The 16,591-nt window shown below is 42.0% G+C and overlaps 1 protein-coding gene and 1 non-coding gene across 2 annotated transcripts in view; both read right to left on the reverse strand.

Moving 5' to 3' along the window:
• Window positions 1-16,591, reverse strand: part of fam222aa (family with sequence similarity 222 member Aa) — a 359,807-nt gene that overhangs the window by 221,818 nt on the left and 121,398 nt on the right. The gene's annotated exons all lie outside the window — the stretch shown is intronic.
• Window positions 9,221-9,330, reverse strand: LOC144688151 (U6 spliceosomal RNA). Its single transcript, XR_013578355.1, has one exon. It is a non-coding gene; the product is annotated as a U6 spliceosomal RNA (small nuclear RNA).

The raw sequence follows: 16,591 nt of genomic DNA on the forward strand, positions 1-16,591 counted from the left end.
ACTAATAATTTCTTACTGTATGTTCTTTTAGATCTCTCCAAATATGTGCTCACATTTGCACATGTGCTATGCTGATTAAGAGCAATCCATCAAGAGCTTCATTTTTAATACTTAAATTGAAGTAGAAAAGTGAATTTGAATCAGATGACCTAATTTAATTTCAGTCTCTTTTAAAAAATTGCATTTACAACACACCCTTCGCAACCGATGTCCCTAAGTGCTTTACAGCCAATGAAGTACTTTTGAAGTGTTGCACTGTACGACATGCAGCTTCCGCCTTGCACACAGCAAACTCCCACAAACAAGGTAATAATGATCAGATAATCTGTTTTTGTGATATTGAGGGCTAAGTATTAGCTAGGGCACCCGAGATGACGTCCTGCCCTTCTTCAAAATACTGCTCTGGAATATTTTATGTTCACCTAAGAATTTCAGTCTCATTCAAAAGGCAGCACCTCTGACAGCGCAGCACTCTCGATTGTGGACTGAGAGTCAGTTTTGCTTTGAGTGCTCATGCCCTGAAGTGGGACATGAACCCAAAATCTCTGACTCAGATGATTAGAGAATATTACCAACCGATAACAGAACCAGCTTTCTGATGGGTTGAGTATTTTCAGCAGTTTCTGTTTTTATTCCCTTCCTGATCTCCCACGTTAACAAATAGTTGTACTTGCTTTTTCAAATCTGCCATCATGACTCCTTTCCTCAATAAAAACTAAATCTTGACCCCTTCATTCTTTTAAACTACTGTCTTATCTCCATCCACCCTTTCCTTTCCAAAGTCCTTGAATGTGCTATCGCCTCTTAAATTTGGTCCCATCTTTTCCAGAATTCCATGTTTGAATTCTTCCAAACAGGTTTCTCCCCCTGCCACAGTACCAAAGCAGGTCTCAACAAAAGTCACAAATGACTTCCTATGTATCTGTGACAAAGGTAAACTATCCCTCAGTCTATCTGCAGACTTTGACATGGTTGACCAGACCACCCTCCCTCAATGCCTCTTCACCATTATCCAGTGGGGTGGGATTGCACACACCTGGTTCCATTCTAATCTATCCAGTCATTGCCAGAGAACCACCAGCAATGTCTTCTCTTCCCGCTCCAGCACTGTTACCTAGGGAACTATCCTTGGAGCCTTCCTATTTCTCAACTACATGCCCCTCGGTGACAACATCCAAAAACACAGCGTCAGTTTTCACATGTATGCTGATGACATCCAGCTCCATCTCACTGATGCCTCTTTTGACCTTTCCATCATCATCTATGTGCCAGACAGCTTGTCCAACGCCCAATAATGGATAAGCAGAAATGTTCTCAAGCTAAGTACTGGGAAGACTAAATTGGTCCCCACCACAACTTTTTTTTGCCACTGACTCAGACAATTGCCAGGGAGAAGGACTGAGATGGAACCAGGCTGTATGCAACCTTGGTGTCATATTTGACTCTGAGATAAGCTTTCAACTACATTCATGTTCTAAGATAGGCAATTTTAGAAGTGGAAATTGGTAGACTCAGCCCATCTACTATTGTAATGCTCGTCCGTGCCTTTATTACCTCTAGACTATTCCAACACAGTCCTGACAAACTTCCAAACGTCAACCCTTTAAACTTGAGATCATCCAAATCTCTGCTGCTCGAGTCCTAACTTGCAACAAATCGAGCTCGCTAATCATCCCTGTGCTCGCTGACCTACATTGGCTCTCAATCCAGCCACACCTGGATTTTAAAATGCTCATTCTAGATTTCAAATCCCTCCTTGGCCTCATCTACCCATTTCTCCGTAACCTCCTCCAGCCCTACAATCTTCCAACACCAAGCTTTTTGGTCATCTGTCCTAATATCTCATGTTCAAAAGACTCCAGTGAAGCACCTTGAGATGTTTTACTGCCTTTAAAAAGTGCTATATAAATTCAAGCAGTTGTTTTTGTTGTACTAGTAATATGGTACCACTTTTTTCACAAAAGGCCTTGGCTTTACTTTCCCCAGACAATTTCCCTCCTTTCCATCTCTGCTGAATGTATTGGACACCTAACTAGAGTTCCGCAGGCACCAAGAAAGCTACCACACCTCACATTAAGTGCCCATAATTGCATAAGCTTGGATGGTGAGTATCAGCAGGCTACTAAATCGTGAGTATCAAAACAAACACAAAACCTTGCTTAGCACCCTCACACCACACTCCCAACAGTTTGTGGTGAACAGCAATCAAGAACAAAAATCCAAGCCCCAAACTTGGAGATACTGCTTTTGCGATCAACTGAGCACTGTCCAGGGTAAAATGTTATACTTTAAAATTTCATAAGATAAACACATCTAACTAAAACATAATCTTGAAAAATAAAAGCAAATCATTTCACATGCTTGGAGGCAGGGAAAGAGATGTCATGGAGAGTACAGATACGGAATCAGTAGGAAGTGTGAATGGGACTGTAGAAAAGGACTAAAGATCAGGCTTGGCTGACTACAATTTTGAACTTTCTATAGAGGTCATTTAATAGCAGCGTAGAGATGGTCATCTGTAGCTACCACAACATAGGAAAAAAACATGACTGTTCCACTAACTTCAAAATACACACAATTAAACTAAAATATTATATAATACATGAATTCAGGTGACATGTCATAAGCTAAGCCTCATTCTTCTGCTTTACAAAAGTGCTTGAGCTTTCAATGATTGCAACAAATCTGATATTAATCATTCTTTGGCAGAGAAAAATTCAAGGATCAAAACAGTAGGTGATCAGATAGCCTGTTAAGTCTGCCCCATCATTTAATACAATCATAGCTGATCTTCCACCTCAACTCCACTTTCCCACCTGCTTCCCACATCTCTAGATTCTTGGAGGCCAAACATCTGTCTATCGTAATCTTAAATATACTCTTTCGAGTTATCAACAGTCACAGATTGCAACTCTTTGAGTACAATCACAGTTCTTGGTTTTCCGGGAGTGGGACATGAACCCACAACCCTCTGATTCAAAGGCGAGGGTGCTATGAACTGAGCCACAGCTGCATCCACTGTTAATTGTATAAATTAAAGGTTAAAGATATACAGGTGCAGGGCATCCATTAGATGATGATAATTTGAGCACATATGAAGAGACACTTATTGGCATTGGTGTGTAGAGTTAGGAGTTATACATTTGTAATGTTTCACTTTGTGAATAAACCTAAAACTGAGTAAAGATTGACTTCTGGTCCCCTCCCATCAACTGGCTGGCAGGTGTTTAACATTAACAATCCTCCAGGGGTAGAGAATTCCAAAGATTTTCTCCTCACCTCAGTCCTTAATGATAGACTCCTCATCCTTGGGCTGTGCCCTGGTGTTCTAGATTCACTAGCTAAGGGAAAACAAGCTCTCAGGTGTCTACCCCAAGAGGCCCCTTCAGAATCTTATATGCTTCAATGAGATCACCTCTCATTCCCCTAAACTCCAGAGAGTATAGGGCCAATTTACTCAGCCCCTCTTGCCCCAGGACAACCCTTCTCAGACCAGGGACCAATTCTGTGAATCCTTGCTGTACTGCCTCCAATGCAAGTATATCCTTCTTTAAACATGGAGGTCAAACTGCACCCAGTACTCAGGTGTGGCCCCACCAAGCCCTGTAATATTTACAGCAGGACTTCCTTATTCTTCTACTCCAATCCCCTTGCAATAAAAGGCCATCATGCCATTTGCCTTTCTAATGGCTTGCTATACCTGCATGCTGACTTAATAACTTTGCAGTTCCTGTAAGAGTACACCCAAGTCCCTTTCAGCATTAGCATTTACAAGTTTCAAATCTTTCAAAAAAATTAGCTTTTCTATTCTTCAGACCAAAAAGTGAATAACACCACTTTCGCACGTTATACTTAATTACCACCTTTCTGCTCACTTAACCTGTCCACTTCTCTTTGTAATCTCCGTGTTCTCCTCACAGCTTACATTCTCACCTAACTTTGTATTGATAGCAAACTTGGATACATTCTCAGTCTTTTTGTCCATGTCATTAATATAGATTGTAAGTAGTTGAGGCCCCAGCATTATTGCCTACACCACTCCGCTAGTTATAGCACGCCAAGTTGAAAATGCCCCGTCTATCCCTAATCTTTGCTTCTTGTCCATTAACCAATCCTCTATCTGTTTCAATATATTACCCATAACACCATGAGCCCTTATCTTGATGTTCTTCAGTTGTGTGGCAACTTATTGAAGATCTTTGGAAATCTAAGTAGACTACATCTACCTCATTCCTTTTTATCTGCCCTGCTCCTTAAATCCTCAAAAAAAACTCCAATAAATTCGTCAAACAGTATTTCCCTTTTGTTAAAATCATGTTGACTTTCTCTGATCATACTGTGCTTTTTCAAAGTGCATTGGTAAGACTTCCTTAATAATAGATGGCAACATTTTCCTGCCAACTGATGTCAGGTTAACTGTCCTGGAGTTCCCAATGTTCTCTCCCATCTTTCTTTAAAAAAGCATGTTATTGGGCTATTTTAAGAACAATTCACTCTACATTCACCGAATTACACAGAAATCACAAAATCGCAGCACAGAAAAACCCATTCTCTCCATCCAGTGTTGGTGACTTTTCTCAACAATCCCATGTGTGTGTCCTATTTCCAAATCTCTTTATCCTCATCTCTTTTGACTACCTAGCCTATTCTTTAACGTTTACACAGTCTGCTTCAATCACTAACTCCCACTAGACATTCCACAAGCTCACAGCCAATTGCGTAAAAATGTTTCTCCTGCTCGCTGTCCTAAATCTCTTACATTTAATCCTATAATCTGTGCCCCTCATTCCAGACCACTCAACCATTATTTTTCTCTATGGCCTCATTCCTTCATAATTTTAAATGAAGCTTTCCAATTACTGCTTTTGGGAAAACTTCATTTGTACTAAATATGCCTCTCGTTCAAGTGTCCAAATCTGAGTTTTATATTAAAAAAAATTAAGAAAGTGGCATTTAAGAACATAAGAAATAGGAGCAGGAGTAGGCCATTCAGCCCTTCAAGCCCAGTCTGCCATTCAATGAGATCATGGCTGATCATCGACTTCAACACCACTTTCCTGCACCATTCCCATATCCCTTGATGTTTTTAAAATGTAGAAATCTGTCAATCTCAGTCTTGGACATACTCGACGACTGAGCCGCCATAGCCCTCTGGGGCAGAGGATTCCAAATATTCACCACCCTCAGTGAAGAAATTCCTCATTATCTCAGTCCTAAATGGCCTGCCCCTTATTCTGAGACTGTGTTCCCTGGTTCTAGTCTCCCCAGTCAAGGGAAACATCCTTCCTGCATCTACTGTGTCGAGTCCTGTAAGAATTTTGTATGTTTGAATGAGATCACCTTTCATCTAAACTCCAGGGAATAAAGGCCCAGCCTATTAAATCTTTCCTCATAGGACAATACCTCCATCCCAGGAATTAGTTTGGTGAACCTTCGTTGCACTCCCTCTATGGCAAGTATATCTTTCTTTAGGTATTGAGACCAAAACTGCACAGAATACTCCAGGTACGGTCTCATCAAGACCCTATATAATTGCAGTAAGACATCTTTACTCCTATACTCAAATCGTCTTGTAATGAGGACAACGTACCATTTGTCTTCTTAACTGCTTGTTGTACCTGCATGTTAGCTTTCAGTGACTCATGAACAAGGACACCTAAGTCCCTTTGAAGTTCACCACTTCCCAGCCTCTCACCACTTAAGATATACTCTATATTTCCTACCAAAATCCACATTGTATTCCATTTGCCAAATGTTTGCCAACTCGTTTAGTCTCTCCAAAGCCCCTTGATGCGTCTTTGGGTCCTCCTCACAACTCACACTTCCACCTAGTTTTGTGTCATCTGCAAACTTGGAAATATTTAGTTTAATCTCCACATCCAAATCAATGATATAGATTTTGAATAGCTGGGGCCCAAGCACGGATCCTTGTGGTACCCCATTAGTCACAGCCTGCCAACCTGAAAGTGACCCATTTATTCCTACTGTCTGTTTTCTGTCCGATAACCAGTTCTCAATCCATGCCAGTACATTCCCCCAATGCCACATGCTCCAAATTTTGTTTACTAATCTCTTGTGTGGGACCTTATCAAAAGCTTTCTGGGAATCTAAGTATACCACATCCACTGGTTTCCCCTTATCTATTCTGCTAGTTACATCCTCAAGAAGCTCCAACAGGTTTGTTAAACATGATTTCCCTTTCATAAATCCATGTTGACTCTGCCCAATCATACCATTATTTTATTTTCCAAATGTCCTGTTATCACATCCTTTATTATGGATCTATGCCAATTTGCACATGGCTCAGGTAATAACCCAGAAATTATTACCTTTGAGGTTCTGCCTTTTAGTGCCTAACTCCTCATACTCCCTACACAGGTAGGACTAGGAAAGAGGTTCTGTTGTTGGCATCCGCATGGACCACGACAACTAGATCCTGCAAGTTCCTCTCCAGCCCTAAGCAGATATCCTGAACCCTGGCACTGGGCAGGCAACACAGCCTTCTGGATTCTCGCATTCGGCTGGCACAGTGTCTATCCCCCTGACTATCCTGTCCCCTACTACCACTACATTCCTTTTAACTGCCCCCACCTGTGATTGGCACCAAATCCACAAACATTCATTCCCTCCATCACCGACACAAGGTAGCAGCAGTTTGTACCACCTACAAGATGCACTGCAGGAATTCACCTAGGCTCCTGAGATAGCATCTTCCAAACCCATGACCACTACCATCTAGAAGGACAAGGGCAGCAGATAGATGGGAACACCACCACCTGGAAGTTCCCCTCCAAGTCACTCATCATCCTGACTTGGAAATATATCACCATTCCTTCACTGTTGTTGGGTCAAAATCCTGGAGCTCCCTTCCCAACAGCACTGTGGGTGTACCTACACCACATGGGCTGCAGCAGTTCAAGAAGGCAGCTAACCACCACCTTCTCAAGAACAATTAGGATGGGCAATAAGTGCTGGCTCTGCCAGCGAAGCTCACGTCCCATGACTGAATTTTAAAAAAAGCTTCATATACCATTGTCAGTATGCTCAACCACAATACAGCCCTCACTCCTGTCCATACAAGCTGCAAGGACCTTGAACTTATTGCTCAGTTGCAAGGACTGAGGCTCTTCCACTCTGACCTTCTCAATTCCCTTGCCTGCCTCGCCGTCACATCCTCCTGTTCCTGACCACTGACCAAATCAGGAAACGCTATTCAAAAGGGCGTAACTACCTTATGGAACAAAGTGTCCAGGTAACTTCTCCCTCTCCCAGATGCATCGCAATATCTGCAGCTCATTAACTTTGAACTAAAGCTCCCCAAGCCACAGACACTTGCTACAAATGTGGTTGCCATGGATTGCTGTGGCACCCAGGAGCACTCACATGCTGCAGCCATGACACATCACCCATCCTGCCATCTTTGTGCTAATAAAATTTATTTTTATTTTTCTTAATCAATTTATAGTTCCCTCTTCACTGAACTCCCTCACTCACCAAACTCCCAGTTTCACACACTGTGCACTGAAGCAGCGCTCAGTGCAGACAAGCAGCACTCAGAGACCCTGTCTTTATACTCTGAAAAACAAATGATGAGTCAATTCTGTTAAAGTTTAGAAACTCTTTCTTCAAATCTCCCCACACCAAACCAGTCAAGAGAAACTTTTGTCTATGCTTTCACTATTTCCAGACTCTTTCTTGAAAGTAAAAGGGTAGTCAAAAGGAAGCATGGGTCAACTAGGGGCCAATAAGCAGATCTCCTTGAAGCAGAGGGCATGGCTGAGGTTCGAATTGAGTACTCTGTATATATGTCTTCACTGAAGAGAATGCTGCCAATGCCTTAGTAAAGGCGAAAATGGTAGATAATTTTGATTGGATAAAAATGAAAACAGCGTATTAAAAAAAAATGGCAGTGCTCAAAAATAGAAAAACCAGCCTGTCTGAACGGGGAGCATCGCAGAGTTTTGAGGAAAGGATGAAAATTCCAGAGGCTCCAACCACAATCTTCCAACATCCTTTGATATGGGAGTGATGCCAGAGGACTGAAGGATTTCAACTGTCACACTGTTCAAAAAATAGGGTGAGGGATAATAAACTCAGCAACTATGGACCAGTCAGCCAGACAATAGTAGTGGTGAAACTTATACAGACAGCAACCTAGAACATAATGAATTGGCACCAGGAAAAATAAGGGCTAATATATCAAAGTCAGCACAAATTTGTTAAAGGCAAATTGTGTCTGACTAACTTGACTGAGTTTTTTAATAAAGCAACAGAGAGAACTGATTAAGTATTGTGGCTGATGTTGTGCATGTAAACTTTCAAAGGCATCTGATAAAATAACACATGATAAACCTGTTAGCAACATTGTACCCCATGAGATTAAAGGGACATTCATTCCATGCATACAAAATTGGCTAAGGACAAGTAGTAGTGGTGAATGGCTGTTTTGCACATTGGAGAGAAGTTTACAGTGGTTTTTTGGGGGGTATTAGGACCACTGCTCCTTTTGGTCCACATTAAATGGCCTGCACTTGGATATAGGAGTGCAACAAGTTGGCGAATGACACGAAACACAGAAATGCAGTAAACAATGTAGAGGATAGTAACAGACTTCAGGATGCTATGGATTGGTGAAATGGGCAGACACATGGCAGTTGAAATTTAATTCAGAGAAATGTGAAGTGATTTGGTAGGAAGAATGAGGAGAGATAATAAAGAGAGGTAATAAAAACTAAATGGTGCAGTTTTAAATGTGAAAAATAACAGTGAGACCTGGAAGTATGTATACACAGATGGATAGAGTGAGCTGTTTAAAAAGCCAAAAGCAAAATACTGCTGATGTTGGAAATCTGAAATAAAAACTGAAAATACTTAACAGGTCAGGCACCATCTGGAGAGAAAACAGAGTTAACATTTAAAGGTTGATAACTTATCATCAGAACTTGGAAAAGTTAGAGATGTAACAGATTTTAAGTATAGAAGTAGAAGAGCAGGTAAAAAACAAAAACGGAAGGTCTGTGATAGGGTGGAAACATGGGCAATCAAATGACAAAATGAATGATACTGCAAGGCAAAGGGGGATTGTAACTCTTAAGAGTAAAACAAACTAAATTAACAAAATCAGGGACAAAGTGAAAAGCAACCACTTAAAGGGAAACTGCAAAAACAAAGACAAAATTTAAAGGAAACTTGCCAACATTAAATGAAAATGTGATCAGAAAAAAAAATGGAACTGTTCACAAATTTGCATGTTATCCTTGTGCAGGGGCCATACTAGACTTCTCTGTATTGTTCCAATTTTAGTATATGTGCTGCAAGTAAAGTGAAGACGTAAACAGGTAGAATCATTGACAACAGCAGCTGTCCGAAAAAATGGGGGCAGAGATTTTCATCCAAAATTGTTGAACTCAATATCGAACTCAGGGTCATGGCTACGGAGGAATTTAGCATGACCCCTAGCTTTCAGTTGCCATCCATTTCAATTTTCTGCCCCACGGCCTTGTTCTCGGCTTCTTGTATCATTCCAATGATGCTCAAGGAACGGCAACTCATCTTTCAACAAGGCACTTTAGAGCCATTCAAACTCAATATTCTGGGCACCACACTTCAGGAAGGATGTAAAGCCCTTGAGGGTACAGAGGATATTAACCAAGAATGGTACTAGGTATGAGGGTTTCAGTTATGTGGGAAGACTACAGAAGAGAGAAGATCAAAGGAGAGAATTCATAGGTGTTCAAAATCATTAATTACTCTTAATAAAACCGTTAAAGAGAAACTGTTTCTCGTGGCAGAAGGGTTGGTAACCAGGAGGACACAGAATTAAGGTAATGAGCAAAAGAACCAGAGGCGACATGAGGGGAAAAAAGGTTTACATATCGAGTTTTTACGATTTAGAATGTACTGCCTAAAGGGTAGTGGAAACAATTCAATAACAGCTTTCAAAAGGGAACTGGATAAATAATTGCAGGGAAAACTTGCAGGGCTACGGGGAAGGAAAAGCGGAGTGGGGCTAATTAAATAATTGTTAAGGAGACCTTTCAGTCCATGCCAGCTCTTCTGTGCCATTTCATTTTATGATTCTATGATGGTACTATTCATCAGCTTCACGAGGACCATGCTATACAAATGTCAATTTGGTAAAAAAAAAATAATTTGCTCCCCACATCCCATCTCAGACATCTGTCTTGGTTCCATCAATCTTCATTTGGTAGAACATATCAATTTAAAAATAGTCCTCCTGCTTTAAAAATTCTTTCATTGTCCAATTCTACACTACTACTGGAACACCCTTCAGACTTATGTTCCTCCAAATCACCCATCTTTTCTTCATTCTATTCAAGTGGAAAAAAAATCCCTCTTCACCATATTTAACCCTCAAGGGATTCGATAGGATAGATACTGCAAGGATGTTTCCATTTGCGGGAGACTAGAGCCAGGGGACGGGTTAAAGATAAGAGGTTTACTGTTTAGGATGGAGAGGAGGATAATTTTTTTCCCTCAAAGGACCGTGAGTATGTGGAATTCTTTTCCCCAGAAATTAGTGGAGGCTGGGTCAATTTATTGTAGGCAGAGTTAGACAGGTTTTTGATAGACAAGGGAATCAAGGGAATAAGAGGCAGATAGCAAGTGGAGTTGAGACCACAACCAGGTCAGCCATGATCTTCTTGAATGGTGGAGCAGGCTCAAATGGCTGAAAGGAGCAGGAGTAGACCAAAGTTCTGATAAAAAAAACCCTTCTCAAAACTTCACTTATAAACAGGCCTTTCGTCACCATTAACTTTTCTACCAGTTTGACAACTGTTTCACCTCTGCTAAGTGCTTGAGGTGCTTAATGTGTTAAAAAGGCTAATACAAGTGCATGTAGTTCGCTAACAAACCTCCCACCGTGCAGAGAAGGTCTGGGGTTATAAAAACAAAATATGCCAGTTATGAAATAGCAGATAAACACAATATTAGTCAAACTGAATAAATATAAAGTACATAACAAAAAATCCAGTTATGCAAGCATCCAATGGTTGAAAACTTAAAATTGACAAACAGCATCAGGGTGATTGCAACGGAGAGAAAATAAAGCAGGAATATGTTTGAATAGGAGAAATAGAGGGAAGGAAGGACAAGCAGTTTGTCTGAAATAACAGCTGAAATCTGCAATTAGGTCAGGAGATCTGGGATCAGAGTTTTCTTTAAAAAAATGAACTCAGTAGTATGTTTGAAGACAGAAGTATTTAAAAGTTATGCTAAATCCCAGGTATAATGCAAGCAACACTAAAATGATCTCAATGTGCCATTCCCCTGCACTCACTCATTCTATCCTTTTCTTAACTCTCCTGTATATCCAATAGAGACCAATTCTGAGAATGAAGACCAACTCCATTTTCTAAAAAAAATGGGCCTACAGGAAAGCATTGGCAAAAGGATAATGCAAATTTTTAATCTTTTCTTTCATAGGATGGGAGCATCACTGGCAATGCCAGCATTTGTTGCCCTTCCTGTGGTGGTGAACCACCTTCTTGAACCGCTGCAGTCCAACTGTTATAGATGTGCCCACAGTGCTGTAAGGGATTTCTGGGATTTTTGATTCAGCCACAGTGAAGGCATGGCAATATAGTTCCAATTCAGGATGGTGCATGGCTTGGAGGGATATTTGTAGGTGTTGGTGTTTCCATGTATCTGCTGCCCTTGTCCTTCTTGATGGTAAGGGTTGTGGGTTTGGATGGTTCTGTTAAAGGAGCCTTGGCAAGTTGCTGCCCTGCTATCTTGTAATTGGTACACACCATTGAAGGTGTGAAGGTGGAAGAAGTGAATGTTTAAGGTGGTGGATGGGGTGCCAATCAAGCAGGCTGCTTTATCCTGGATGGTTCTGAGCATATTGAGTGTTATTGAAGCAGCACTCATCCTGGCAAGTAGAGTATTCCATCACACTCCTGAATTGTACCTTGTAAATGGTGGACAGGCTTTGGGTGGTGAGTTACTCTCTGCAGAATTCCCAGCCTCTGACCTGCTCTAGCCACAGTACTTATATGGCTAGTCCATTTCAGTCTCTGGTCAATGGTAACCCCCAGGATGTTGGTGCAGGAATTCAGCGATGGTAACTAAATGTCATGGGGAGATGGTTAGATTAACTTTAAAATGGAACGGTATAAACCAAGAACACTAAAGAATTCATTTTAATTCTCTAACGTTCTTATTTTATAACATTACAAACTATTTCATCCAACGCAATACAAAAATATACCATAACAAATTAACTACAATACTTCACACTGAAATCCTTCAAAAATCACTCTGATCACTGAGCAATTTGCCCCAACAGCCTGGTTATACATCATATAGATCTTCCTAGTCTTAGCATCAATATGTTTGGCATCATCATTCCACAAGAAATTGCCCTTGGTACTGTCTTGTGCATTCGATATCCTATGTTTTAGAAATGATCTTTTGACAATATTGGGATCCACGCATCTATGACCCATTGACACAATCTTGTCAGTGAGGGTGCTCACATATTTCCGCCTTTGTTTTTTACCTTCCAACAATCCAAACAAGCAGATTTAAGGGGCTGAATGGCCTACTCCTCATGTTCCAATGTAATCAAAACAAAGTAACCAAAATGTGTAATTTATATTTTACCTATTATTTCCCCGCCCCTCACATACTTTTCCTAGAGGGGCAACAAAAATTGCAGTTGCTGAAAATTTGAAATAACAGAAAACGTTGTAAACATTTACAGGTTATGCAGCATCAAATGTTTTGTCACAAAAAGGACAAAGGGGCCCACAACCAAAACATCAATTCCTCTATTCTCAAAGCTGTTACTTGGCCTCAGAGTGTCCAGCATTTTGTGTCTATTTCAGGCTTCCAGCACCTACAGGTTTTTTTTTGTATTTAGTTCATTGACATACAGCAGCCTTGAAAAATTAATGACTATTATGTTTTTGCTGGATTAATACCAGTTTTACATTGCTGCCATTTAGGTTTAAAAATAATGGAGTTGATAGTCTGGCACCAGTGCAATTTATCGTTCTGAAATAGGTTTCATTAAACATGTCTCCAAAGCCCGTAGGATTAGAGTGGCAACAAACAAACCATTGCATTGGTTCACATGATCCTCAGCTTTAGCAGCAGTTGTTCCGGAAACATCATATCTACAGCTAGAAAACAGCATCAGCAAACTTGTGGAATCTCTGTACTCAAATTCCACACAGAACTACATGGTCTGAATGGAAGTAGGACGACTATGGGATCCAATTACTGATTCAATTTCTACAGGAGATTGGCTGGTGCCATAACTGCCATGTTTTGGTCGCACATTAAAGGCAGTGTTCTAAATCTTTACATTGCCACCTAGTTTCTAATTAATGTAAAATTACTGAGAAAAATGGCCAACTGCTTTGGATTTGATATGTTAAATGTATTCTAATTGTAAATGAAGGAAAACAGAGAAGTTAACAGAGATATTGGCACATTAGACAATAAAAATTTGTGGTGTACATTGCCAATCACTCCATTGCAAGAAAATTTGAGCCGCCTGTGGAGAGGCTGAAGAAATAACTCGGACTGCTCCAGCTTATAATTTACTCCTATTCCCCATTACTTTTTGATACGTGTGACATTAATCAGCAATTGTAAATTCAGTGGACTCAAAATATTTCCAAATCATGTTCCAATTAAGAGGTATGAGTGTGAATACACCATTACAGCAAAAACCCAAAAGGAAAAAATCAGCTGATGGATAAGAACATAAAAATTGGAGCCATTTGGCCCTTAAAGCAAGTTGTGTTATTCAACAAGATCACGGACGATCTTCTCCTCAACTTCATTTTCCTGCACAATCCCTATATCTTTCAATCAATCTCCTTTGTATCCAAAAATCTAACTGAGCTCTGTCTTGAATATGCTCAACTCCCTGGGGCTACAAAACTCCAAAGATTCACAACCTTCTGAGTGAAGAAATTTCTCATCCCAGTCCTAAATGGCTGACCTTTTATTCTGAGACTGTGACTTTGTGTTCTAGATTGCCCAGACAGGGGAACCATTTTCTCAGCATATACCCTGTCAAGCCCCTTAAAAAGTTTATGTTTCAGTTGGATTACCTCCCATTCTTCTAAACTTCAAGGAATATAAACCTAGTCCACTCAATCTCTCCTCAAAGAGCAAGGACGATAAGGGCCCTCTGAATGCAAGCATTCCCCAGTCTCTCATCATTCATAAAATATTGTGCTTTTTTAATTTTCCTACCAAATTAGGATAACTTCACATTTCACCATGTTGTAACCCGCTCACCCAATTTGTCTACTGTAAAACATCACGTGCAAGTCGACTGCTATAAGACGACTCCACTTTTTCCCCCAAAAAATCATGTTTTTGCATATAATTGGCATAAAATTAAATCCCTCTCCTCCACCAACCCCAAATTTTCAGCCGCAACATGCTATACTCACACTAGCAGTCAGCCTCAATTTTTCACCCCATAAATGCATGATTAACTTGCCAGTACCTTGCAATTAGGCACAAGGGATCAAGCAGGCAATACAGGCTGTGTACTGAAGATGGAGAGTTTATGACACATCCACTCTTTGTGTTGGATGATGACGACATTTCAAAAAAATGGTGGCCATCCATACCAGCTGTTCACTTTTATGCTGAGTATAAAAGTCAACCCCGTTTTTGGTAGGGATTTTGAGGCTTCAAAGGTCAACTTGTATGTCGACATCTAAGGTACATTCTTCTGCAGCTTCACTGCTCTCTTTCCCATCTAGCTTATCATCAGCAAGCTTTGATATGTTACACTCAGTGCCCTCATCTAAGTTATAAATATAGGCTGTAAATAGCTGAGGCCCAAGTACATATCCTCATGGTACCCTGCTAGTTACAATCCGCCAACCCAAAAATATCCTATTTATTCCTACTGTTTACTGTCCATTAACCAGTCTTCAATTTGTGCTAACATATTACCCTCAATGAGTCATCAATTATGATTTTTTTAAGAACACTGTTACCACATCCCTAATAATAGCTTATAGCATTTTGCCTGCTATTAATATTAAGCTAACTGGCCTATAGTTCAGTTTTCTCTCTACCACCTCCTTTTTTTAAATTGGGGTTATGTTCGCTACTTTCCAGTCCTGGCAGCTCAACTAAAAAAGAAAACAACAAACTGAATTACAGTAAATAGTCTGCTCAAAACTAATGCATTCTTGACAGTGATTCAAAACAATAACTTGGATTTGAGCCTTTAATATAATAAAACATTCCATGGCACTCAAAAAGGGTCTAATCAAGTGAAAACTGACACCGAACCAAAGAATGATACATTAGGATGGGTGACCATAAGCATGGCCAAAAGAGCCATGTTTTAAGTAGTCTTTACAAAAAGAGAGCGCGCGCGAGAGAGCAAAAAGGAGAGAGAGAGCAAAAAGGAGAGAGCAAAAAGGAGAGAGAGCGAGCGCAAATAGGGGAGAAAGAGCGAGCGCAAAGAGGGGAGAGAGAGCAAAAAGGAGCGAGAGAGCGCAAAAAGGAGCGAGAGAGCGCAAAAAGGAGCGAGAGAGCGCAAAAAGAGCGAGAGAGCGCAAAACGAGCGAGATCAAGCGCAAAAAGAGCGAGAGCAAGCGCAAAGAGAGCGCAAAAAGAGAGTGCAAAAAGAGTGATAAAGAGCGCTAAAAGAGAGAGAGAGCGAGCGCAGGCAGGAGAGAGAGAGAGCGAGCGCAGGCAGGAGAGAGAGAGAGCGAGCGCAGGAGGGAGAGAGAGAGAGCGAGCGCAGGCAGGAGAGAGCGAGAGCGAGCGCAGGCAGGAGAGAGCGAGAGCGAGCGCAGGCAGGAGAGAGCGAGAGCGAGCGCAGGCAGGAGAGAGCGAGAGCGAGCGCAGGGAGGAGAGAGAGCGAGAGCGAGCGCAGGGAGGAGAGAGAGCGAGAGCGAGCGCAGGGAGGAGAGAGAGCGAGAGCGAGCGCAGGGAGGAGAGAGAGCGAGAGCGAGCGCAGGGAGGAGAGAGAGCGAGCGCAGGGAGGAGAGAGAGCGAGCGCAGGGAGGAGAGAGAGCGAGCGCAGGGAGGAGAGAGAGCGAGCGCAGGGAGGAGAGAGAGCGAGCGCAGGGAGGAGAGAGAGAGGGCAGGGAGGAGAGAGAGAGAGGGCAGGGAGGAGAGAGAGAGGGCAGGGAGGAGAGAGAGAGGGCAGAGAGGAGAGAGAGAGGGCAGGGAGGAGAGAGAGAGGGCAGGGAGGAGAGAGAGAGGGCAGGGAGGAGAGAGAGAGGGCAGGGAGGAGAGAGAGAGGGCAGGGAGGAGAGAGAGAGGGCAGGGAGGAGAGAGACAGGGCAGGGAGGAGAGAGACAGGGCAGGGAGGAGAGAGACAGGGCAGGGAGGAGAGAGACAGGGCAGGGAGGAGAGAGACAGGGCAGGGAGGAGAGAGACAGGGCAGGGAGGAGAGAGACAGGGCAGGGAGGAGAGAGACAGGGCAGGGAGGAGAGAGACAGGGCAGGGAGGAGAGAGACAGGGCAGGGAGGAGAGAGACAGGGCAGGGAGGAGAGAGACAGGGCAGGGAGGAGAGAGACAGGGCAGGGAGGAGAGAGACAGGGCAGGGAGGAGAGAGACAGGGCAGGGA

This window comes from Cetorhinus maximus, chromosome 12 (genome assembly GCF_964194155.1).
Source record: "Cetorhinus maximus chromosome 12, sCetMax3.hap1.1, whole genome shotgun sequence".
Classification (NCBI taxonomy): Eukaryota; Metazoa; Chordata; class Chondrichthyes; order Lamniformes; family Cetorhinidae; genus Cetorhinus; species Cetorhinus maximus.